General features: G+C 45.3%; 1 protein-coding gene across 2 annotated transcripts in view; it reads right to left on the reverse strand.

Annotated features, from left to right (window-relative positions):
- LOC135378120 (protein CBFA2T1-like) overlaps positions 1–26,193 on the reverse strand; it is a 78,066-nt gene that overhangs the window by 46,114 nt on the left and 5,759 nt on the right. The window lies entirely within an intron of this gene.

Raw genomic sequence — 26,193 nt, forward strand, 5'->3', positions numbered from 1 at the left:
AGCGCAGCAACAGAGCAGCAATTAGAGCACAGCAATAACAAGCCCGGCCCGACCCGCGGGCCGGGTCGGGGGCTCGGGCAGGGTTCGAACATGCGATATAAGACAATACATTCTTCCGAATGAATTTTATAAAAAAATTGACAGAATGTAGCGATCTGCAGGGTTCAGAAGTCTAACGATGTCTTCCAAAAGCAAGTCCTGAAAGGACCTTAAAGGAGCAATGAGGTGACATTTAACGAGGCTCGAAACCCTGTTTCATTCGTCAAGGGGTCGCAATGCAAAATGTCTCCGCTGTGCGATTGAATTGTCGCCGCACAATCAAATTTACAAAAACACTGGGAGAAAGCAGCATCGGACGAACGGCCCGATCTCCTCGCGTGATGTCGCAGCTGCCCCCCCCCCCCCCCCGTGGAGACGGAAGACAAACACACAGGACGAGGAGATATGTTCCAGAGTCCCAGTATTTTTAGGCTGAGAAGGTAGCGTTTGTACGCCAAAATAGCCTATAGTTAGGGCTCTGGGTCTTCGGGTCTATCCGAAAAGCTCGGCTTTGGGGAGTTTCAATAACCGAAAGCTCAGCAAGAAAAGCCGTGCCCTGATGACTGGTCGACTGGGTTCGTTTCCTTTTGCGGCTACGGTGCTTCGCATCGCGGCCTACCAGCCGCGGCAACAAGAAGGAGTGGACTTCTTGACCGAAATGTACTGTGCAGCAGTGTTGCACTTCACAATTCGAGGAGCATCCATGTAATGCGGGTCAACTCCATCCTTGCCTAGAACCACTTCGACATTGCGTAATTGAACAGGGTATCCTATTTAGCTACTGTACTCGAAATGATGGCATTTTGAGGTCACTTCTGCCATCTCCTTGTGCTTGAAAGGCGCATAGATGAGGTAGAAATTGTGTCGTTGCAACGCAGGCAGTATGATGGGACACCTAGCGACTATGGAATATCCGGATTTCGATATGTTCGTGTCGCCGAGTGATCGTGATACGGTTGTCGTTGTCTGCATATAAAATGGGGTAGTCATCCACTAATTAAGCGGCCAATTTCATCACTCATAGTCACTACATGTATTTGCTGTTGTTGCTGTTATTGCTTCTAAACGGTACGTATGTGTTTGCGAGAAAATATATTTTATAAATATATTCCAGTTTTGCTATCCAGAACGCTCTGCAACGCTATCAAACAATGTCGACAAAGCAGTAAAGTGGTCGATCGATTATGGCATGGTCAACGTAGCCGTGAATATACTTGACATTTTTTTGAACACGTGATTTCAATATCGATGGAACAGTGTTACGATCAGTTGTATTTTGAGAGTAGGATTGTCCCAAGCAGCACAATGTACTGAAAGTCGAGTGCAATAGGGTAGGACGGGTAGGTGGAAGACCTTGAACAGACTAGTGAAACTCAAGAACATTGATAAGACACATACCGTCCACCCCTATTGCACCTGACTTTCAGTACATTGTGCTGCTTGGGGTGGTGAGACAAAACCAGGAACACAAACACACACAAAGAAGAAGAAGGAAAGAGAGAGAGAGAAAACGGAACCAAGCATTCTCATTCGATCCGCCCCTAGCACGAGTACGGCCACAGTCTGCAGGTGTTCGAATTTCAAGTAGTTTGAGTAGCTTAAGCAGGTTATGTCCTTGTTACATTCAACACTAGTTAACGAGTGACTTCGGCTGCATGGCGCATCTCCAAACTACAGGCATCAACCAACATCACGAATAACATGATCATTTAAAAATGACCCCTGAAGCATGATCCCGTTGATACGATCTCTCTCTTACAAACCGAACGAAAAGAAAAGAAAAATCACTCGTTTTTTTTAGACTGCAGAATACCCAGTTCAGTCATAAAGCACGCTCCCTCCCTCTCAGCGTCGTTCACGCCCCCTCCCAAATCCCCCTTCCGTTTATCGCGAGCATACGTCCCCATAGTACTCGCTGGTGCAAGCGCAACGCCGTTGTCAGGCAGCACACCTTGCCAGTGTCAGCCACTGATAACAAGTCAGTGACAAAACACAAAGAGCTGGAAACAACTGAGGAGCCAAGATTACACCGGGAGAGCGTTGGGATCCCCAATCGACGTTGGACACGAGACTATATATTACGCACTTCCTTTCTCCTTCTTCGCGTTGTTAACTCGCATCTTCGGTAGGTGGTGTCCAGTCGCTCCACGTGCAAGAAGAGTTTGGACCGCGTCTTATAATCGAGTCTCTCAACTCCGCCGGTTTTTCCTTCTCGCCGACTCGTCTGCGCAGTTGCGATAACGGAAAAGACCAAGTTCCAACTTCTTCGCCAGCTCGACGCGCAATATAAAACATGGACGTAAAAGAAAACAAGCTTTTTCGTTATGCTTCGCGTCGAGTGGTGCTGTTTCTCGTTATAATAAACGTGAGAAAGCGTTAAATAAATTGGCACCGTGACATTTGGTGAAGGCAGGGAGTTGGCATTGTCCTTTTTGTTAGCCTCATCAGGATCATTAATGTTTTGGCATTATTAAAAATGTGTTAAGGATTGCGTGATTGTATTGCGCGGGTTGTGGAAGATATGTGTCTCACGATTGGGTGTCTTTATTGGTTTCTTTACAACGCAGTTCGTATTTACAATACAAGTCATCAAAATTTCGCTCGATCTAGTTCACGGTGGAAGGTTAATAATTCTAAGATAATGTTTGGGCTACCCTAATGGTGCGAAAAGTGGGACTGCTCAAGATTTCGTGACGCCGATATAGTTCACTGACGCCTAATCTCTGAGCTCGTTTGTTTTATTTTTCCTTTTTTACGAGATTCCAGAAGACATATCGTACTGAATATTGCCAGTGTTGATGCACTTACGGTGGCAAGTGCGATAAAATTCTCTACGCTACATGAAATGCGCGTTTGACCATAGAGACATCTGAGCGACTTCCATAGCGATTTACTATAGCTCCATCGTTTTGAGGTATTAAAGTAGAATCTGCATTCTGGTCGCAATTGGTTGGAGCTCCAAATCGTATCGCGCCGTAGCGCACTTTCGTCGTCATCCACATGACCTGTCTTTCTCTTGCGACGGTACTACCTACCCCTCCAGCTCTACGGATTAGCGTCTATTTCGTGAATAGGTCATACTCACGTAATCTTAAGCGAGTAGGGAAAGGAACCTTACGACACTCGCATTGCGTGCCCTGCGGCGAATGTCTTCAGTTTTTGAAAAAGTCAGTGCAGTGAGTGCACTGCAGAGTGGTTTGCAGTGAGTAGAAGAGCAAGACGTGGTCTAGGCGGACAGATTTCTGGGCGATGGGCCGAGTACGCTTCCACTGCGCCACTCTGCTGATCAACCACGAGGGAGGAAAGCTACAGAAGGGTCATACACACAGCAACTCACTTAATTTGGACCAGTTGTAGGAGAACGAAAGTCCTCTCCGTTTACTGAACACACGAAATATTTTCCCCTGGAGAAATGTCACCCATTTAAGATTGCGGGGTTGGGGGGAATAACCGTCGCGAGCAACTTTCAAGCTCCTCTACTAATTCCAACAAGAAGCATCGTTATACTTTATCGTACTGCACTGTCTTTACACGTGTATCATCTGGCTTCCGCGGGACTAGCTCGTGCTACATTAAATGTCCCTCCCAATCACGTCCTCCACCGGCCTACCGACTTGACGCAGCACACTTTGAGCGCCAAGAAAGCCTCCTATTCTTCGGGCGCATTGTAATGCGCAGGAGCTTACCCCATATCTGTTGTATAGCTATGTAAAAGCCTTTGATTTTGTCTTGCTTTCTTCCCCATTTCGCCTAATAGAGCATGCTCGAACCGAGAGGGCGAAAGAGGGAGAAGGCGCCAACCTCCCTTCCCGCCTAACACAAAAGCGGCAACCCTTAAATCGGAGCAAGTCGCCACCTGCTGCCCCATGGGTCATGTGATACTGTGAAGGGATCAATAATACGAGAAGAGGGGGGAGAGGTAAGGCGTTCCGTATAGTCCAGCGATGGTTTACAACCGAGCGCGTTTGCCGACGCACCAGCGGGGACTGTGTCCACGTGAAAAGAGCTTGTACAGCCGTACGCTCAAGCGTATCTATTCTAAATGCGTAACGTAGCAAAAAATAACAATGACACTGAAGCTTTCTCGTTTTACAGTGTGCATGCTTAATATGCACAAGCTTTCGCCTGGTAGACCAAGCTTCATCAGGTACAGAATGAAATGGTGAACTCAGACAAGTATCCATGGACACGAAAAAGAAGGAGGGAGATCTCGGGAAGAGGCTAATAATGCGAGGGTTGAATAACAAGAGAGCTTCTTCCTCCCATCTGTACTACACTCTTCTTGTATACTACAAAGCTTCAGTGTCATTGTTTTGAGTGTTCTAGAGCCATCTTGGACTTCACTCACCCTACACCTGCTCCGTCACGTATCGTGTACCATTCGGCGCCCTCAAATATCAGCTTGCCTGTAGAGCGTGCTTTGCCTGTAAGGCTTCGGGACTATGTGAAAAAGCCTCTTTGTTAGTTCTTAACTATAATCTTTTTCTTTTATTCCGTCGCCGAGGAGCAACTGAGACGCAGCGTATATATGTGGACAGATAGAGAGAGGACAGCAGGAAGGAAGGGAAGAACGGGGGGTTGGTATGCCTCCGGGACCGACTTCAGGGGTAACTGTGCCAACATCTGTCTGGAAAGACTGCCGGAAAGCTTCAGACAGCACAACCGGTGATAAGGTTCGAACCCACCACCTCCCAGTCTACAACGCTCTGCTGGACGAAGTTTTGCATGTGATATCAGCACGTAACTCACAGTGGAACGGAACTCTAAAAATCAGTCGAAGACTCCACAATTTTCCCTTTAACGCCTCTTTACTTCGTGAGAACTTGATAGACGTACGCTTGCATCATTGATTTCACCCTTTCCCGTAGGAAAACTTCGACTACAAAGTTCCACCAACCACGTCAAGGTGCAAAGGTTCAAGAAAATTCGACAAGCAAGAACCATTTAAACTACATGGTCACGTGACAGCTGTGCAGGGAAGCTAAAGGTAAACTAACGACATTCCACGCAAATGTTACCCCATGGTATGTGTTTGGGGCCATTCCTTGCTGGTTCATAGCGCATGGGAGCGCAAGCGGTGCCATGTGTTATTTAAAGGCCCCAATTGATGTCCTCTATACGAGCTTCGTGGCACCACCTGCTACCTTCGCCGCTTCGATCCATCCGCCAGAGAAGCTGCTTTTGCTTCCCAAGCTCGCTGCACGATGCGGCTGCACCCGTTACTTTCCTTCCAAATGAAATATCACTACACAACCGATAAAAATTTATCGAACACGCAAGCAGATGCTATTACAAAATAGGTGAAACAAGATAAAAGTAATACTACGCGTTCACTGGAGCCAACGGTCGAAACTCCCCATTTGTTTTTCTTATGCGAGATGTCGTTTTTACCTATATTCACATCGAGGTCGTGTTTTGAGTATTCACATGCGCACACTGGCTTAACGTAACGAAAGAAAACAAAATTTAATATGACGTTTCGATGCTTATTCGGACATCATCATCAGATGAAACAAAACGGTACGTCATCCGAATCCTGATACCTATAGCTTGGTCGTGACCTTGTAGCATTCAGGGAGCTGCCCCCTGTGTCTATTACGTGCACTATATGGACTCGGATGACGTACCGATTTGTTTCATCTGATGATGATGCACGAATAGGCATCGAAACGTCTTCTTAAATTTTGTTTTCTTCTATTACGTAAAGCCAGTGTGTGTAGGTGAATACTCATGACGTCCCCTTTTGACCTATCTCCATGGCATGTTTAGTTGTTAAGGAGCAATTTTCCAATTTGATTTTTTTCGCTTGTATACATCTCGTTCGCATAAGGTGTGGGTCTCGCAGCGATACCAGATTCAAGAAAGCTCAACATCAATAAAACTCCCACTTTAGAATAAAAGGCAGGAAATGCTATAGAGTGACAACGCCAAGGGATGACAATTGCTTACAGCTAGCGCTCTCTCAAATCAAGGAAAATGTGCGCATAACGGTACCACCGCATGTGTATCGCAAGCTACTGTACACTCACACATGCATAGCAATGAGGTTGCACTACTGTCCTCAAGGTTGGCCTCTGCTCCATTGCCTTCTAAAGCGCTCATGCGTATCCGCGAGACGCATGAGAGCCCAGAATTCAGAACGCTTTTTGGAGTAATAGGCTGCCTTAGAAGCTTGGTCCAACTCGGTTTTCTACTTCGAGCGCGGGACCAACAGCCGACTCTATTTACTTCCTACCCCCATCTTGTTTTTTCTCATCATCTCCAGATGCTCTCTCGTGACGATACCCAAAACTGTGAGGTACAACAACGGCTCCGACATCACCACTACTATCACCTTCTGTAAAGACTTGGTGAAATGATTACATGATTAGATCACGTTAGTAGGTTACAGTTCGCTCGTCGTCAGAAGTTCCAAAAGAGGCGAAGACTCTGCGCCGGATGCGCGATATTGAACCGTGACCCCCCAAATTTTGCAAAAGGTGAAATGGCGGGAATAAATTAGTTGCATACCGCTCTTCAGGACCTTGTGCTCTGGTCAATAGGGTCCACAAACCGTGAGGATACGTTGCAAGTCGCACCGCACGCCACGAGTTGGATAGAAGTCCGACGTTCGAGAGCCAAGACGCTAGGTATCGAAACGCGGCATTTAACAGCATGCGATTAAAAACAGACGCAAATGATCTTGACAACCGGTTGGATCTGGACGAATACGCGGTATGTAGCAAACGGTATGAATTAAGTCATGTGCTGCCAGAGTGTCATCACTCAGATTTACTAAAACATCGGCGTTCTCCTCTGAAATAACGACGAGGCAGGATGACGGAACGTATATAGTGAACTGTCTGCCTCATCAATCCCACAAGATCAGGCATCAACTAGAACGCAATGCGATGTCCCCTGTTGTACGACTTCCAGGAAGATTCCAGAATATCAAGAACCACTGAACCAAGTGGCGATATGCGTTGTCACATACCACTCAGTACTAGTGGCCACGAACTTGTCGTTAGCCACTACTTAATAATAAATTATACACGATTCCACTAGACGTTGTACAACCTTTTAGTACTTATACTTCCTCTGTGGACACGCAAAACGGACATTGTTCCATCGTGGGACATTGGACAGCTTGTTAGTTTATGATTAATCGCAATCGTCGGCCTCGTACGAAATAAAAGATGAAATCTGAAGTAAAAGAAAACAAACACTCCTACTCAGTTGTGGAAAAGATAAGACGAGACAGGCATCAAAGTTTCCCTAAAACATCTACGGAATTTACTTGCACACGACTCGGAATTGCTTACAACACGAAGGAGAAGATCATCATGAAATGGATAACGCAAGAAGGCTCGACTAAAGGTCCTGAGGAATGACCCTCAGATTTCATTTCTCACCGACCCTGTACTTATGGGGGAATCGAGTGCACAGAGAATAGACCACTGCACAATACAATCAAGTACCGGGACACCGGTTTTCTTTTGTTTACCCCTTCTGGGCGGCCTCAATCATTCATACCTTCTTCCACTCTTGTTTCGCTATATCTTGGACGAGCATCATAATGAATTGCTCCGATTTCAATCGCAGTTCACGGGGCCCACACACTCCATTTCACAACAGCGCTGTCTGAACGTGAGCCCCGCCATCTGGAGGAATTCACTCGAGAGAATTATAAATGATAGGTTCGCGCTGGGTTGTGAACGGTTACTATTGCTCACAATATGCATCTTTTAGTTCTGCACGTGTGCATATTTGTCAGAGAGAATAATACCTCAAAATGGCGAGGTTCGGTATATAATTAAAAAAGTGAACAGTTACTTCGTCGCCTGTAATTAATATGTCAGAATACTATTTTGCCGACCAAGCGTCCGGAATAATTTGTTGCCTTTTAGAGAAACTTACAAGTGAAATATTCGTATAATGTAGCCGGCACCGTTTATTAGCATTACTGAGTAGTTCTTAGGCTGAACATGGCGCACCATCGCATCCTCTCTCCCTCTGTCTCCCCACGAACAAACTTTGGCTCCTCGAGGATGCAGGTACCCGCAGAAGAAACCTTTTCCTGTGATTCCAAACAGCCTCGACAGCACACGGCGTTCGCGAAGTGCTTCGGGTGATTCATGTACACTTATGCATTGTATAAGTTTCAGTTCTTGCTTCCTGTTGAAGACCCGTATGTCCTTCAAACACCCGTTCAGTGTTGTACATAACTGGGTGTGTCGTTGACTGACAGGGAGAGGGAATACCTTCTCCACAATTAAAGGAATGTATGTGTTCCGGGATTAAACTGTTGACAGCAAGCGCTGTTGTTGTGGGTATTCGTCTCCCGTGTGTGAGTTTTTAGAGCTCTTATCCGTATGGAAGTTGTATATACACACTGAATACGAAAGAAGCAAGCGAAGTTCACCGAACAATTTAACATCGGAGCAATTCTGCTTCGTGGGTGCTTTGCTGTGTGGTGTACGCGCAGCCTATCTCTGCATTCACAGCACATTTTCGGTTCCCGTGGCGGAGTAGTCCTCTTCAGGGGACACTGTATAACAAAATCAAGGCTCGGGAAGCAGGGGTTGCAGCTTCTATGAATCTAAGCAACACTGCGCTGACCTTCAATCTAGCAGTTTGACCGAATCAGCAGAAAACAAGCGTATTCGTACGTTCACATACTTTTCCTTTCGTATCTCAATCCATGTTACCTAAAAAATCGTCATGCTAAGAGTATCACTTACAACTGCGTGGTTTCAGGTGAGTGTCTAAACCGAATTCAGTTGGCTTCCACCACAGAGTCATAGCTCGTGTGCTCGAATCACTACGTCCTTAGTATCTCCGTCGCATATATGGTATTTATTGAGTTGATATCCTCGTTTACCGGAAACGTTCGTGGACTTCTGGGACGCACATAGTTACTTGGTTCACGTATTTGGGCAGTGCTATCAGTTGGGACATGAGTCGTCAACGACAGCGTCAGGTCACAATACGAAAGCCACTTAATGATTTCAAGACACATGTGTGGTGTCATTTACGCACTTTCAGCCAAAAACAATCGACCAGTGTGTGCCACCTGCTCTCTAAAGCGGCCCTACTATTTAAAGAGAACGAAAAGCCAATAAAATTGGCAATCCTCTCGCGAATGCGTGCAAAGAACAGGTGACGCATTCAATGCACCTGCTCCTCTTGCACAAAGGGAAACTATCGAGACTCGCCAGTCGTCAGACGTTGATGCTGGTATCGAACGCGCATGTACTTATATATAGAAGTCTAAACTTAATATTGTTCAGCTGGTCCGAACGTGAATTTATTAGGATCACAATAGTTAACGTGCGTGTAATGTTCTTGTCATTCATAGCTGAGTCAAATATGCCATGAAATCACTCGAAGGTAATGTGGGCTTTTCAAACATAAACGCGTGCTGAATATCCATCCTACCAGGGCACAAACCTAACGCGCTGAAAAGAAAAAAAGGGGAGAGAGAGAGAGAAAGCTCCCCATTGAAGCACTATTCTTGCCTGCAACGTACTTTCCGGACAACTCAGAAAAAGTTGATTTTTCACGAGAAAGTTTGGATCTGCCAGTGGCATGGATACATTTCCCTGGCCATCTACCATACGGTCCTTTTCAGTGATAGAGACAATCGCTTTTTGCCTCGGCGGATCTGTTGGTGACGTCTCCGTTTTCTGATCCCAAGGGTACGGGTTCGAACCATTTCGGGTAGTGAAGGAGAAACGATCGAAAAGCAAACAAACCTCCCTTTTACTTCCCTAACTCCCTTTTCTTACGTGTATATCTACTCCGATTACATAACTCCCCTATTTCTTTCTTCTTCTTTTTTTTAATCACCCTCTAGGAACAGGCAAGTGCTCAAGATCATAACAGTCGAGTTGTGGGTTAAAGTCGCCCATCTAAGGGCTGTTTAAGATATATGACTCGGCAAACGGGTGAGCTTCATTCAAGGTTGAGGACCAGGTTCTCCAGCAGGATCACGAATGGTATGACCGAAGCCTCCAGGAATGCCCTGGTCAGATTTATGCAAATCCGACTTTTGGTCGTGACTTTTGGCGCTTTGGGGATGCGAGTCTGCCGGACACAGTCGCACGCGTGCCCCGTTTGGGTCTGAAGTTTGCCTAAGGCATGTTTCACACGACCTTGTTTGTTGTCCGTTTGCTTCAAAAATAGAACCTATGGGCATTTGAAGCCCCGTAGGTTCCAATGGGTCCGTTTTCGCTCCATCAAAAGCAGGGACGAGAAAAACGTTCGTGTGAAACAGGACTTACCGGTATAAATCGATATCGTTTACAAGTTTGGTCTTGCACTTTGGTTGCACTGAAAATGACTCGTGATGAATGGGCGTCGTTTGTGGCTGACGATGTGACGATTGCAGCTCGGCCGGTGAACTCTTCCGCTCACAGCTTTCCTTCGGGCGCAGAACGAAGAGTGGGGTGGAGTGAGGGAAAAGGGTGAGGTCTGCCTGTTTCAAAGAACGAAAATAGTGAAGAGTTCTTTGGAATCCAAAGGTGGAGATTATGGAAAGTGCTAAGAAATCCTCCTTCTGTCTGTACCGTTTAAGGTGATTATAACGGAAATATCAACTTGCAAAAAACAGGTCGCTCTTTTTCTTCGCAAACGTTCCTTCGCACAGCCCATGTTAATGGCCCTTTCAGTTGAGAACTCTCTGGCTGCCTTTCAGTGGTTAAATGATTCTGACACAGAAGGCCTCCATATGCTCCTCGTGGATGTCAGCGTCTTCTTTTACTCTTCCCCTACACAGGTCCTTTTGGGTAGCGCCACGGAGCAGGTGGAACGTTTTTATCTGGCAGCTGTAGACAGCTGAGTTCAGCTCTCCCTGGAGGGTGCTGGCCTTCTCAAGGTGCTTAGATAAGTCGATGATTTTTTTTTAATAAAGGGGACTGATGTGCATGCAGTAGGACAGCTTTTACAGTCAATTCTGGTGGGTTGCCTTCAGTTTTTGGATGTCTTGCTTTCAAAAGGAAAGGGTCATATATCTTGGCTATAATCAACGCAATCGAAGCCACTTTTCCCCTTTGACCCCAACCATTCGAAATTGGCCCAGAACGACGGTGTAGGGTTTACCTGCCTAAAAGCTGCGTCAGTTAAGTCCTATGTTAATCAGACAAAAGAGGTCTTTTCCCTACAGGTCGGCAGGCTCGTTCAGGGGAGGTTCCTCTCAGGCGTGGTTTTCTACGTCTCTCTGTTACAGAGAAGGAAAACAGGCGACCAGCGGTCGTTCCGTTTGTCCACAGGGATCCCCCGTTCCTCCATCGTCCATGGAGGGCCGGTTTTGGAGTCCCGTACCTTTTGTACCCAACCTAAGTTGCCCTCGGTGATGCGTTTAGTAAATCTTCCGAAACCTACCGCATGTGTCACTCAACATGGGTCTCCTTTCTCTTTCCTGTGCCACCAAGGTGATATGCAGGATTCCTCTAACATATGGAAAGGCGTATATAGGGCAAAGGGGAGGATGCATTAATGACGCACAAGACTTGACGTGACTTAACATAAGATAAAGCGGCGATATCGCCATCAGTTCAGAAAGGTACATGTTTCAAGGTGTGGATGCAGATGTCTGTATGAGCGAGAAATTCTCGAGGTCTATCATTCCAAAAATGATAGTCAGGTGTATGTGTTAGTGAGCCTCTTCTGCTTGTATATCAGATGAAGAATGCCGCCTGATAGAATTGTATGTCGAGCATTCCTAATTTTATAGACTCCATGTGGAACTGTACCCCTCTTCCTTCCCGTTTTCTCCCTTGCACAGTGCATGGTTAATAAACTTTTCATCTGATTGCGACCGCTCGTGTTTGTCTTTTCTTTCGTTGTCTCTGGTTCAACTGCGCTCTTCGTTGTCAATGATGTATTACTAATTAGCCCAACTCTATGTTTCAATGAAAAACCTCAGGCCAAAACACCAAAGGAGCTGCACGACAATCTTAGGTTTTATGATGACCTTATATTTTACTATATTATTCTTATCCCAACAGTCATTACCACCGGACTTTGTGACGATCTTATTCCAATTAGTGCCAGTACCAGATAAACGTACGATAAATTTCCGGGATGAGGACTGATTTTTAAGCAAATACAGCTTTGTAACCTAGCTATTTCGACTATCAAACGACATCACTGGGGATATTTAACCGCAAACTCATTTTTCTGCGACACAGACAACAATCTTAACAACAATCTTACAAAAGGAAAACAAACAATCTTATCCTTTCGACATAAAGAATTACCTATTTAACCGTTTTGTTAGACAACTGGGAAGCATGAGCAAGGAATTTGCATCTTCAAGCTTTGTCCACTACATAATGATTTTTTATCACTCCAGCTAGCAACCCTGCTTCAAAACGTGGTGTCCCCTAATTTTCCTAAGCTAATCCGACCACGCAATCAAATTAAAACGCAGCCATAATGCTAACTTAATTTATGTAGCATTTAAGAACATTAGACGGCCATCTCAAAGAACTCCTTCTGAAAAGAAAAATCAAATGCCGTAAAACGTTAGAGGGTGCACCAGAGTGCAATAATTTCTCCATGCGGAATGAAATATACAGTTACCTTGACACCAACCTAAATTAACGGGAGTCATCCCTTGCGTCGTACGTGATTTATGATCGATAGAACAAACAAACAAAACCCAATTTGCGATTTCCCACTCCCTCTCCTTTTCAAGAAGCCTGACAATGCGGAGAGGCTTCGGATTGGTATCCTCAAACGATATCCCGCGACGATTGGTCAAATCGTTCGCGGAGACCAATGAGAGCGCGCTCCGCATTGTCGATCATCTTGAGAGGGAGAGGAAGGGGGAAATCGACGCTATGGATGGACTCCCGTTCCTCTTGTATGGGCGTCAAGGTAACCGAATCGTTCATTGCGCGAGGAGTTTTTTTTTTTTTTTTGCACTTTGCTGCCCCTTTAACAAAGTTCTAACAGAGCAAAGAAATGTAACAGAGGAAAAGCATTGTAACGTGATGGTATACTTTCAGCGGTTGTCTTTCACAACCATGACGCTGCACGCGCACATCTGATCTACGCCTATGGGAATGCCCATAGACGTAAAAAGTGACGGAATACAGGAACAGCTCTCTCAGTAGCGCCGCTATTTGCAACACTGGAGCGTGTCGGATGCAGATGGCGCTTTGATTGGCTCATTAGCAACGCTGGAAAAATTGGTGTATTCATGAAACCAACGCAGCGTAATGTTATGATATTGCACGTCCAGAAGGACTGCTACTCAGAGATGCTAACCGCGGGTAAATTAAACAAAAAACAAAGAAAAGAAAGGCGGTTAGGAGCATTTATCTTGAATAACATCGAGGTTCGCGCTTGTTGGTATAACATGGTGTATATCCGCAGTTGAACGCAATCACTAGATAGACGAGACGTGCACGAGTACGTCTCGTGTACGTCTCGAACCTCGTCTGTCTTGTGATTATGTTCAACTAGTGCGCTTCGAATACATCAAGCATCTATCTATTATTGACACACAAAGAAAGGCACCCTCTAGCTTCGATATAACAAAAACAAGAAGATATGTTTCATCTATTTATTTCGTAACTTACAAGCTTTCGCCCAGAGCCTGGGCTTCTTCAGGTATGGGTGGGAGGAACGTTTATATAAAAAAATAAAGAAGAAGAGCTAGCGAAAAAGTGTTACCAGCAAGGAGAGAGACATCCATATACATCCATTGTTTAACGTACCTTGCGGTAGAAGGCACACCTGAGAACTCGTGCGGTGTCCCCAAACTGATGGCGTCATCAGCCAGGAATTGAACCCGCGATTTTCATATCGGTTCAAATAAATCGACGTAAAAGTAAATATAATGCTGGCAGTGATAAGGAACAAACAAACAATACGGGTTCGAGCATCGTTAACTTGAAGATGGGTTATAAATAATGAAGGATTGCATCGAATAACTTCACGTTCTATTCTTGATCTAGCGACTTCAGTGACAAGCGGTATACTTTCCATACGAAAATATGGTTGCCATGTGTGAGCCATTTGGCCGCACCGGTTCATCTGCTGGCACCGCTTTATCCCGTCTCATGCGAAGCTATGTTTAGAATTCCACCGCTAGGTGCTGTTGTTGCTGTGAATCTGAATGACGTATTCGAAGCAGATGTGGCACTCATTTGACGAACTGTCGGATCTTACGCGGAAGACGCTGTCGTCCAGTAAATATTCGTTGAGGACAGCGACGGCATGGCATCTCCACATGCAGCTTCTGTCGAGTCATCTAATAACTGGTCAAGCGACAGCAATCAAAGGGAAGCGCAGTAAAACTGGAGATATTTTCGTAAACGACACGGGCAGCAGGGCTTCCAGTCAGGCATATAATGTTTAAATATGTTTGGAACTAAAACACGCCGCGACGAAATTAAATAACGATGCATAATGTAAAAACCCCGAGACTGGGGAACACGAAGGGACAGACAAAGACATCGTGTTTGTGTCTGTCCCTTCGTGTTCCCTAGTCTCGGGGTTTTTACATTATGCATCATCTTTACCTGCTCGCTTGCTTCCTAGCCATTTTTTCATTAAATAACGACTTTTACTTTCATCTACACTGCGAAGGTAAAAAAAATATGGGGCGGGATCAGCGTCGCCATCATCGTCGTTGTCTTCATCACGCTCGTCCGGGACATTCCATATTCAGACATCGACTAATAAGCACCGTACATTGCTCCTATATTCACTGTCTCACAATATTTACAAAAACCAAATATGTACTGTGCGAGGGGAGGGGAGCGTATAACAGCCCCCTTCCCGGAACCAACAAAATTCCAAAACAGTTTAAACAGTGTTTGCTTTGAAAACTCGTTTCCTCTTTATACACGCGCAATACTGCAGCATAGTAACTAGTTTCGTAAAACGGTACATTGCACATTGGCCCATCCTGCAGTCTTCAATAGAAGGATACAGAGAAACTCATGCTGCTGCTACACATAGCAAAACGGACAGCGTGTCCGTTGGCAACCCTCTAGACGAGCTTGAGGCGATATACGCCATGGGGAAAAGCGACCGAGGACTAGCCCGGTATCGACGACCGAAACCTAATCAATAGCTTCACCGTGGGGACAACTTGAAGCTTTCCCACGGAACGAGCGGACACTTATATTTTCCCAGTGTTGTAGCCTCTTTTTTTTTTATGGCCACCTTTCGTAAGCCTTGTTCTTATGTAGTTACGCCCCTTTCCCCCTGCACTCCCCTCTCCCTATTTCTGCGCTGAAGTAGATCGAAACAGTCTAAGGGAAACAACGCGATTATATTCCGCGCTTTGTTATCATTTGATCCACGGAGATGGTTTCCAGTGGAAGGCCAGAGAAGGTGGGAGACTTTGTTCGTGCACGTGCGCGACCCTCCCTCTCGTGGGTTGAAGTGAGGAGACATAGAGCGTTCGTTGATGAAAGGAGGTTGGAGCAGTGGTGATTGTATGAACACCGCTCTGTCCTCTTGAGCATGAGTAGAGGCAATTAGAAGCGATCAGAATTGTGGGCGAACCGTTGCAGAATGGTTTGTCCTTCAGGGAACGGAATGGAATGAACACCGAACAATAATAGCCTGTAATGAGTAGCCGAATCCCCTATATGGAAACTCAATGCCTCGTGATATAAACGCATCTGTAAGCGTTAACAAGCACACTGTATTGTAGGAACGGTGTCTCTAAAATGTAGAAAAGCTCTAACAGATAATTATATACGGGGTGTTATTTGTATATTTCTTATCTGCAACATATTTACAAAAAAAAAAGCTATAGCTAAAGCAGCATACATGCCGCTTTTGCAATTAATTTTGCAATTGATGATGATGATGGATAGAAGAAAAAAAAAGGGGAGATGAGTCACGACTAAATCGGACTGGTTACCATAGTACACCTACGTTATTGAGTTATACGGCCCGCGTACATCCTCTCGAAAGGAGTATGCAACCTTTGGTGACCAATTGCCTAAAATTCATTAATTAACTCTTTAATCCGGGGCTTTTGGGCAAAAGTGAGATAGCAGAATGGGAGACAATCCTCGTCGAAAACCAATCTATATTTTAAGAATCCTGAAATCAGCACGTACGCTGAAATATCAATCGCCGAATTCTTATGCGCAAATGAGCCGAAACCCAAACCGCGCGCCTCAGGAGCACATATTACCTTTGCCGTTGGAGGCTTATCTGGGCCACAAACAGTTGATCTGGCCAGTAGATCAGCACCTACTCCAATCATCTCCATCGCTCCAAAGCACGTGGTCATCTGACGTGCAATGAGCGCTACCGCTCCTGATCACGGCATCAAACCGAAAATTTCCCCGGTTCGGGTTCGGTTCCAGGCATAATGGTTCGGTTCCAGTTCAACTTCAGGAGGACACACATATCGGTTCCGAACCGATTCAAGATACTCTAAACCGGTTCCGAACCGGTTAATTGCGCAAGGTATATGCCCTAATAGGAAAGCCCTGAAAGCCTTATTTCTCCTCGCATGTCCCGGCTGGCCGCAGGGTGGCCGCAAAGCTGTGACAAGAACGCTTGTCCACAGCAAAACGAAACTATAGGGCGCGGTTGTCCGACGTTGTCTCCATCGATGCGGGCGTCCAGCTATGTATTTCCGCTTTTATTGGAGACTCGGATTGCAAAAATGTCGCATGAACCGGTCACTTTTAGAACAGGTTGGGGCACTTATGGTAGGTAAGATGAAAAACGGTCAGTCTTGAAACCGGTTTTGAAACGGTAACCGAAATTTTCTAAATCGGTTCGGTTCAGCTCCAAGATGACGGCGGCTTTTTCGATTCAGGTAAAAAATAACGGTTCTTTCCGGTTTTCGGTTCCGGTTCGGTTTGATGCTCTGCTCCTGATTCACGAGGTTTCGGTTTCGTCTCATTTGGTTAGCGAAATTCAGCTATGGATATTTCAACGTATACGGGCTCGTTACGGGACTCAGAAATAAAATAAAATAAAAAACAAAGGGTTCCCATTCTGCTGTCTCACTCTTGCCCGAAATCCCCTACATATAAAGGTAACTCCCCACCTCCCCACTTCATCATCACAACATATATGTTGTTGTAATGAGTTTTAGGTAATTAGTCATCTAGAAGTTAAATACTCTCTTCTATCCGCATGGCCGTATACATATAACTACTGCAAAAAACGACATCGATGCTGCTGTCCTAGTTTTCCTTAAAACCTAATGTTGCAAATAAAACACAACAGCCTGCATATACAGGGTATTTTTATCCCCAACAGATTTTTAATATATTTTTAAATATTCTATACCCAGATCTACGGAGAGCGTGGAACTATTTATGTGAAATGTGCCGCTAGTTCGGCTGAAGTTTTAAAATCAAGATATTTCGGTGGTTACAGACAACGAGTGTACACGCATAGTATCTTCGCAAGTCTGCACAACGTTTCGGAACTACACAAGGCAAAAACGAAAGCTGGTAGCCTATCGGTGCATGCTATCAAATAGGCCCAAATTTCACGTTCAATTAGTACACGAAGGCCCGATGCAAATTAATGCTATTACTGCAACACCAGACCCCCCGAGTGAAGCATCCTGATTGGCTGACTGGCATCTATATACCTTTACCACTTTTCTTCGCCCTGTTATTAAATAGGCGAGCCGTTTTATTAGATTAAATGCTCGTTGCTATCCCTGTTGCGGGCGCAAAAGTAACAATATTTCCACGAGGGCTCGTAGACAGCAATATGCTATTGGCGCAACTCGAGTCACATGCACCAGCAGCGCGTTCGTTATTCGTGCTGAACGTGTCATTACGTTATTCTTTTCGCTTAAAAAACATACATGAGATTGCGCGCACATATTCCGCTGGAAATGACCTGGAATAGAAAAGAACGTAAAGTAGTAGACGTGATCATTTGCTTAACAGGGGCGAAGTTTTCCCATTACTAAGCCGCACTTCGCGGGCATCTGGCTTATCAACGTTTAATTATGCGCGTACGAAAGGGCGCTCCATTTTCCAAAGCCAGACATCAGTATCTGGCAATGTACAGCACTTTCCAGATACCGATCCCTCACTAGAGATAACAGCAGCCGGCAATGTGCGCAACAAGGGGAGCTTTTTCTCTGTCTAGTGTTCTACAACGCCGACAATAAAGTGAGGGTAACAGATAAATCTTTTCAACCAAGAACGGAATAAGATCGAGCGAATCTTTTTCTCGCTTATCCATGCTCCCCGCTCAAAAAAGAACGTATACCTCCCACAGGTTCAGCCACTTGGTTTCGATCTGCGTGACGAGGTCGTAGCGGTCAATAAGCTGTCGAACACAGTACATATGCCTGAAGCAATCAATATTAAAGAACGGATCTCGCATACGCATATGGTCACGTATAGGTGTATGCAGAGGCGGATCTAGGGGAGGGGGGTCCGGATATCCTGACCCCTCCTCAATTTCCGTCGTTACTTAGTTCCAATTGACCTTAGTAGGATGCTGTCCAAAGCAGGACCCCCCCCCCCCCCTTTAGAAAAATCCTAGATTGGCCTCTGGGTGTATGCGTAGCATGTGTGGACATCACATTCGAGGAGCACCATTCAACAGCTTCTATGTTTTCACACAGTTAGAAAGGGGCCTCGAGGGATAAATTATCACGTCAGTTGAGCTATGTGATGTCTCAAGGAAGTGAAAGATGCTTTGAATCTATTACGTTGACATAATGTTGCTATTTAAGACACCAACACGTAACACTTTGGTTAACCTAACCTAGATAAGCACAATTAGCATGCTAAAGGATCACTGTTACTAAGACTAACCGTTATATCGGCCCGAGACGAAAACACAGCCCAAACCATATTGATTCACCTTTCAGAGTTTAATCTCATTATAGGGTGTGTGTTTTAAGCTCTTCTTAGTAGTCTCAACCAAGATTTTTTTACAGAACTCAACAAACTTTTAGGCACGTTACCTGCAGGTAGTAGCGGGTAATCCGAACCAACAGTAAAACCGAGTTGATGCCACCCGCATATCGGCGGCTTCGCTAACACATGCTCGGAAGCAATCCTTCCCGCATGCCAGGCTCTGTGCCGCTATATGCGAAATACCAACTTTGTTAAACCCTTATGCTACGTTCAGCCCCTATTACAATGTTTGCATTGGCGAGAACCTGTGTATCATGTTGTTCAGATGAGATTATTTACCTTATCTGGTCCTACACGAAGGTCGCTCCTACATGTAAAGTTGTAAAAGTTGTCGGGGGCAACTCCCCATATGACTCAACGTGTACGTTCGTTCTACTTTGTTGACATGCTAAATTTTATTGTTGCTGGCCGCTATACGTTTCAGTGAAAGCGTAAAAAAACGATCTGGGATTGTAAAAACTCGTAAGACCAGTCAGTGACTGTTGTGGTACGTCCCCGCCAAGAGCATTACGCACGTATTAAACTCCTGTCAATGCAGTGTCCACATAACAGCAGTTATAGGTGTTGAAAAATAAAGAGGAGGAACGACCAATAAAAATTATAAAACTTAAATAAAGTGAATGATTATGTATAAAATATATCATATTTCCTTTTCATTAAAATTTTATTTGGGCTTAAATATTTTATACGTACGTTTACTTTATAAAATGAACCAACAAGATATTTCAATGTGACAGAAACTAACAGACCAGTTAGGAAGAAAGAAGTTAGACAAAATAAAATCAAACTAAAAAGTATGAACAAACAGACCTGAAATACCTAGCGCACCTTATAGCGCAGCCCCCTAACTTTAGTCGATGGGAAGAAAAGAAGCACAATGGCCAATCAGAGAGCTCCAATGCGAGCGACACAAAAGCTCTATACACAACCATCATCAGCTGTCCTCGATACTATGTAGATCTCAGAGAACGTCGCGCACAAATACTTGTGACGTAGCCTGCGCACACGGAAGCAGGAGATGGTCCACTTGGCAGGCGCGGTGCGGAGCCAGCCTTTCTCTCGCGAAAAATAATTAAGTCCATTCTAACAGGCTTTGTCTCCACTGTCAAGCGCAGCACGAGCTTGTGCCTTCAACTCCACAGCGCAGTCAGTTTGTCGCGGCACGTTATAAATCTCGCAACGCTTAAAACTCGAGAAATAAAAAGCGCTGGGAGGCGGTCGGTTGGCCCTGACAGTTGACACAAAGCGGGACAAAAGGACAGAGCAGCGTTGTGGAAAAAGGAATAAGGACAGCTTCCAGGGGGGCGTGGCCCGGCGTTTTCTGCCTGTGTGTGTTTTGATTGGCTGAAGCCGCACAATAGTTTAGCGAAAATAAATAAATAAATAAAAAGAGAAGAAGTGTTTCCGAGCCTCTCAAGAACAGGCGTCTGCAGCAGTAGTTCTGAGGAGCTGGTTCGAGTTTCTCTGGTTTTGACAGCTTGGAGGAGGAGGAGAAAAGAGACACGAAGCAGAGGGTAAAGTACGTGCCCGGAGGCGACGATAGTACGCATTCCGAGGTCTGAAAAATTGAATTGAATTGTTTTCTCAATTTAATATTGCGTTAGATCGAGCTCGCCTAACGGTGGTATAATAAAAGCGGGCTTCGAATATCATCGAGAGGGATGGCTTATCAAGTTGACTCGCAACACTAATATAAAAATAAGTAAGCATGGATGGTGACAACACTAAATGCTGAGGCATGGCAACACTGTATGGAGCATGGAGCATCCGCCTGTAGCCAAGAGTAGCCGTCCCGTGCAGTGCAGGAAATGGAGATCAGTGTACGTCTTTCTATTTCTTTTTTCTTTTATAGGAAAGAAAGGTTTGACGTAATTGTAGGATGAATAGATGCACGCATTCTTTAAAAAAACTGAGCGGAACTGCAGTTTCAGTTCGTATTGTTTGCTAATGTATCTGCTGTATTCATCCAACTCCACGCGAAGGAGGAACAGAACGGGAAGACACAGCTACGAATCACACGAAACTAACTCGACAAATAATCCCTTTTTTCACACGCAGATACCTAACACGTGGCAGATCTCATCCTATATATTACCTAGGAGCGTTCTAAGACTCGAAAATAATATCCATTAAAGTCCATTAAAGTCATTAAAGTAAGTACCGTAAGCAATGCTATCGCTGTGGTATTAGGTAACGAAGAGTAGACATCTCCTGTCAGAGTGTATCGGAGTTGCGTATATACACATCGCAGCCCTATTTTAATAAGCACCTGTATATGACGGCTTCACGAACCATGGTATTCTTCAGAGGTTCAAAGCAGCCGACTGCATTGTCTTATCCAGGCACTTGAACTCCACGCACATCACATAATCTCTGTACATATAAGCTGGCGATCCCTGAACGTTGAGTTTCGATTCACAGAGAAGGGTGAAATTGTCGGCATATGAAAGCATCCAACAGCAAAGATACGTCTTGAGGCTCCATCTGCGTTTGGAGCATTGTCAAAGCGCGGGGAAGACAGCAAAACAATTCCAGGCAACACTTGAGAGTGGAGTACCACGTCCACGTAGCTGCGACCAATCTCTTCCTTCATTTATCACCCCCATCACAACGCAGAAATGACTGAAGATAACTTATGAAACTTATGAGCTATTAAGTATCCCGTACACTCAATGCATTCTTATAATACACGGAACCAAAGCTTGAATACAAGAAGCATTGATTTTAGCGAGTATTTTCCAATTCATGCTTACCAGAGTTATAGTCTGTAGCAATCAATCGCGCACAGAGAGAAGTCTCCTTTCTTTCTTTTTTACATGAGAACGGTGGTAATGACAAATGATCGAGAATCAAACTTGTACATAACTTGCCGTATGCCACTTTCATGTGCATACATTTTATTTCGGATATTTCGAGGTACCGCTGTCCTTGTGCAGCGTAGTCGGGGTCGGTAGAAGTCAGGGGAGAGGACCGGTGTTTCATGGAGTCATAGCGAACGGGCGAGAAGTGAACAGTTGATTAAAGCAATACATGTAGTTTAAGGTTCCTTGTTCATTTAAGCTCATTCTGTGTAGCTCTTCCTCTTCCTCCTCTGAGCTCAGCGTCATTATCCGCGCGAGCGGCATTTTCGGACGAGATGTCCGCGGAGAAGAGCAACGAAGAAAGCATGCACCAAGAAGATATCGCGGGAAAAAAAGAGTATCCGAACGAGTATCCCTTTTCATCTTCGCTTCGTTTACATTTGTTTGACAGTAAACGTCACAAATTGTAGCTTGATAGTACCCTGAAAGTAATGAGTTATTTTGCGAGTATTTACTATTCTACTCAAATACTTTTCAAGGTTGAGTATTTGTCTCAACTCAGTTACTTTTTACTCGACTTGAATACTTGGAGCATCTTTTACAAGCATGCCGAGAATGCACACCTGACCGGTATGCAGATGTCAGTCACGTGTGTCAGAATACGTTAAATGGTCCTTCTAAAAACGCTCGTACATGCTCTATATATGTATGCTCTATATATAGCACATGACTAACAGCGTTTCATCTGCTTGCATGGACTGGATCTCTGACTGGAACTCTTCAGAATGAGCCTTGAGATGAATTTCTTAGACGAAAGGCTGCCTCTCTGCTACCCTTGTAGGCGCATAAACATTTACGACACGGAGGTAACCGGTCGCATAATACACTGGCAGTAAACTATTTCCTGCACTTTCGGTAGTAGATGGAAAATATACCCCCTTAAGCGTCTTCCTTACTAAAGCTATGCAGCCGCCAGAACAGCCCCTCGCGAGAGCACTGAATGAAGCAAGATACTGTCCAAAAGAACGAGTCACTTTGAACCGGTCCAGAGACGAAATCTTCGTTTCCTGCGCAGCAAATATGTCAGAGCCTTCTGGAAGAACAACTACAAAGAGACTAAAGCGCTGCGCTGATGGTTTAGAAGACTTAGATTTAAGGTTGCAATTTTTAGCCTCGTCATCGGGCGCGTGCGCGGATGGGCTACCGCTTTTCCAGCTCACACAGTTTACCCGTCATCAGACGATTCCGGCAAGGAAATTTATGCTGGTCCATTACGATGCTAGAAACCCCTGCACCACGTGCCGATCTCCGTGAGAGCCCGTCCATGAGGCGGTTGGGCTACGCACACAACGACGAATCCCTCCTTCGCCGCCACCGGTCCTTCCGAGTCCTTCCACCGGTTCGGCAGGAGAAACTACCACGCTGTCTTTATTAAGCGGTGGTGGCCTTTCTTTGGTGGGCGCTGAGAGGGTTCCTGCACTGGTCGATAATGGTGCTGTAATGGTTCAGCATCAGCTTCAACGATGTGGATGCCAAACAACATCCACACTGGTGCAGATTAGCTTCCGCATCGGCCCTCATTGTAAGGCCTGCATTGCCGTTGTCCTCACTTGGTGTTACTCGTGGGCAGATGGTAGCTGACTGTTCTTCAGCCGCGTCAACGTCACCCTTGTCTATTAGCTACTTCAGCACGGTCTCATACTGCTGTTGGGCTGCAACCGAGGATATGACTTCGGACATGCATCAGCCTCGTGTCCAAACCTATACGGCACGATGCGCACAGGGGAACAGGGGAACATATTGGCGGATGTGCCCCACCTGTCTGCCCTAGGGACACATCGAAGGACGACCACTGCACTGTACCAGGACTTGAATACCTTGTACTGAAACCGTGTCGGCTGTATCGACGCAGATTTTTCCTCCTTTTCGTTTTCGGCCCTAACAACGGTTGGATATGCCATTGTCTCCATGCCCCCAAAGTAGGGGTCATGCCACATTTCGCGAAAGTTTGCCTATCATTAAATAATTAACCAGAACCGTTTTGAGATCAATATGAAATATTTCAAGCGACAACCAATAAACTTGATATTGTGCTTTCAGTCGGTTTCAGCAGCCGGCAGCGGCGACACTTGTCAGTTTTGAGATTCAAGTTGTATTCGACTGTAAGTTACGCGCAGAGGGCATACGCAAAATTCCGCACAGAGGAGCACCGTAGTTTCTGAGGTAAATCAGAAAGATAAACGGCATGTCCAGCACATCCAGTGACGGAAGCATGAGCTGCCACAGCCTAGGCGGGTACGTCACAGGTGCGTTCGACCGAGAGGTCAGGTGTAGAGAAGAAGTTGGCTCCCACAACGAGCGGTCGGCTACTCCGAACCGCTGCGATCGAGAAAAAAGGTGATTGAGGACTTCTTTCAGATGGTAAAACATCATAAGCAAGTTTTGTCTCGAATCAATCAATTGATTACCAGAACAAGACCCGGAAGTTGCTGACAGCGACGTCACTGCTGCGAAAACGCCGGCCGCAAAATTGTATTCTAATCAATTGGCTGCGTACTCAATTGAAATATTCTACCCGGTGACTCTGGGCAACACAAGAAAGCGGGTGACGGCGCTTGTTTAGTCTTCCTCTGGGGGAAGGGGGGGTATGAAGATTTATTAAAGAAAGAGAGGAAATGTCAGCCAGACATAGGTCGGCTTGCTAATCCAAAAAAAGAAAAAGACTACGAAATCAAAGGACGAATGGTCTTCGTCTGGGCCCAGTATGGGAGAACTGATTAGTCACCCCTAAGTCCAGAACAGTCTTTAAGGCGTCGTTTTAATCAGAATACGTGTATAGGACCTTTCTGTGTTAAAAGAGAACTTCACCACATAACAGCTCCTAGCCAACCAGCGTTCCGAAAGATAGCATGCTGTCTCCTGATTTACTCGGAAGAACCGCCGACGGTTTCGAAAGCGTCTCCACAGACGGAGCAAGCATCGACACACCCTTGCTGTGGTAAGCTACCCTTGCTTTCTGAGATGCTCCGGCTCTGCTGTGAGATGCACGAGCTGCTCTATTAAAATACACGAAGGAAACATCGAAATTCCTCACAAGTTACCAACAGAAAGTTAACGTAATGTACCTTCCTTCACAACACACCTGACACGCGCACGTGTGCTATACGTTATACTGGAAAGAGATAATACGAGGTACTCAGAATAAAATTCAAACGGTTAGGAGCTTCTAGTTTTAATGACGAGCTCTCGTGCAGAATGATGAAGTGCAGATCCTGCACGAAAGGTTGTCATGAAAACTAGATGCTTCTAACCGTTTGAATTTTATTCTGACTACCTCCTTGGTGGACATGACGGCGTTTTTTTGTACTTTGTCTACTTGAGAATATCAAGAGAGAGAGAGAGAGAGAGAGAGAGAGCGCGCAGCACATTTGGGAACCAACATTTTTAAATGGTTTTCGTTAATTGATTAGCTGAGTGAATGTTAACTACATTTACCGGTGGCATTTACCGGTCACCGGTGGCATTACATGCTCCCTACACCCGACACAAAACGCGGTATAGATTAGATTAGAAGTAGAAAAAAATGGAAACGTAGGTCGCACTGGTGCGCCCAGCTGTTCCAATGATATGTGAAAGCATTGAGTCATTTAAAAGATTACTGCAGCACGTGTGTCTTTGAGGTAGTTCGCAAGGGCACACAGCGCAGGTTGTTGGTGCTGCTTTGGCCAGCTCCCCAGTACCTTCTCAACACTAAAAGGTCGGTTGTCAAGTTTCGCAAGGGCGTTCATGAGTGTTTGCGGTGTCGAACCCTTTCCCAGTGTGGCAAGCGGCGATATGACTTTTTAGTGATTCAACATATTGTTGCAAGAAACTGCGAGGCACAACCATCTCCGCAGTTTTAAAGTTCAAGAGTGAGCCATTCCGGGACATTTCAAGTGTCAGGTCTAACAACCCCAAAAGCCGTTTGAAGTGAACGGTAGGCTTAGCTACGTCAGCTTCGCCAGCTTCATAATATATACTTATCTGCAGCATAAAAATCATATTCATCAAAGCCTTTCGTTGAACTTTGTCAACAGCTTACGTTTCAGTATCACCACGAGAATACTCAGGGTGCCCGTGCCGTAATCTTCTGCCCAGATCTTCCCTATACAGTCGGGTCGCATACAAACAAGTTTACGACGTGTTTTTTTTTTTAAGTAATAAAAATCTACCTAAGCAGTCAATCTAAAAATCAGCTTAACCTCCAACGCTCCTCTCGCTTCAAAAAATGAAAGAGAACAAGCACAGAACCCGCTGATTCCCATGAAGTCCAATGGCTCCATCCTGTAGACTAAACTTCGCTGCAAGTTGGCGACGCCTGTGGCGAAGCTTGCTCTACAGTGTGCCTCACGCAGTATTTCTAAATTTCCGCATTCATTGTCACTTCTTGTATTTGTTGTTGCTGCTTTTTAGTAACGCTCGCATCTTTCGAGTAGTTAGCTATC

The sequence above is a fragment of the Ornithodoros turicata genome, chromosome 1 (genome assembly GCF_037126465.1).
Source record: "Ornithodoros turicata isolate Travis chromosome 1, ASM3712646v1, whole genome shotgun sequence".
NCBI classification, from domain to species: domain Eukaryota; kingdom Metazoa; phylum Arthropoda; class Arachnida; order Ixodida; family Argasidae; genus Ornithodoros; species Ornithodoros turicata.